This window comes from Erinaceus europaeus, chromosome X, assembly GCF_950295315.1.
Source record: "Erinaceus europaeus chromosome X, mEriEur2.1, whole genome shotgun sequence".
Classification (NCBI taxonomy): Eukaryota; Metazoa; Chordata; class Mammalia; order Eulipotyphla; family Erinaceidae; genus Erinaceus; species Erinaceus europaeus.
The window spans coordinates 50,380,235-50,381,230 of NC_080185.1; the positions used below are offsets into that span (position 1 = coordinate 50,380,235).

General features: G+C 33.2%; 1 non-coding gene across 1 annotated transcript; it reads left to right on the forward strand.

The window, feature by feature from the left end:
* Positions 1-515: 515 nt before the first annotated feature.
* Positions 516-619, forward strand: LOC132536088 (small nucleolar RNA U13). Its single transcript, XR_009547767.1, has one exon. It is a non-coding gene; the product is annotated as a small nucleolar RNA U13 (small nucleolar RNA).
* The last annotated feature ends 377 nt before the right edge of the window (positions 620-996 follow it).

Below are 996 nucleotides of genomic sequence, written 5' to 3' on the forward strand. Positions count from 1 at the left end.
CGTGATAGTTCCACAGGTCTGGACCACTGAAAATTTATTTTCTAAGTTAGGAGTTTCTCAAGATTTAAGTATATACTCAATAAGTCCCACTGTGTTATTCTTTGTTGAATTCTTGATCAGGCTCCTACAACTTACGGTAGTGTTGCTTGACTTCCTGTGGCAGGGATATAGGTGAGTGTTAAAACCCACAGTCACACCAAGATACTTTTTAACACCCCACAGTATTTTAAGAATCATCTCTTCTTACATTCCTGTCCATTTCCTTTGCCTTTAACATTGTTTAATTTATTTCTAACATTCAGCTAAGTAGATGCACTTTTCATGGTAAACAAAAACCTGCTCTCAAGCTATTCAATTCACTAAAACTTTCAGTATGTGATCATTTTCTTGAGTACAGTATTATAGCAAATATGCCATATACACGAAAGTCACAAACAAGTCAACTAGGGGAAATGTTAATTAGAAAGACAAAGAACAATCTCCTTAAAGTAGACTCTTCAAAAATAAAACACATGATCTTTCTGTAGTTCATAAGTGTGATGATTGGATTTTCACGTGACTATGTGAAATGTACCATCCATAAACCGTGTTACAACATCTGCACATTACCAGTCTGACATGAAAAAAAAAGACACTATTTGGTGACAAAAGGAAAATAAAAGACAAAAATTAAGTTGGATTTAATCCATGAAAATCTGTAATCCATATTTTGGGGACACATAAAATTATATAATTTCTTAACATAATGATGACTGGAATTATCCTTAGGGATACCTGCTATAATCAAAACCCTACTCATATTGAGTGTTAAACAAAAGTTGATTGGTGATTAGGGAGGTGGCAATGTTTGTAACAATGGCTTTAAGCAGTTGTCAAAACTTAATTTATGATGCTTTTTTAATGCTGTATCATCACAAAAAAATTCCATATTTTCTGAGACTACATTCAGAAAACTGTCTGAGCATGTAAAATAGTTTACCTGTATAGTGTGCTGCT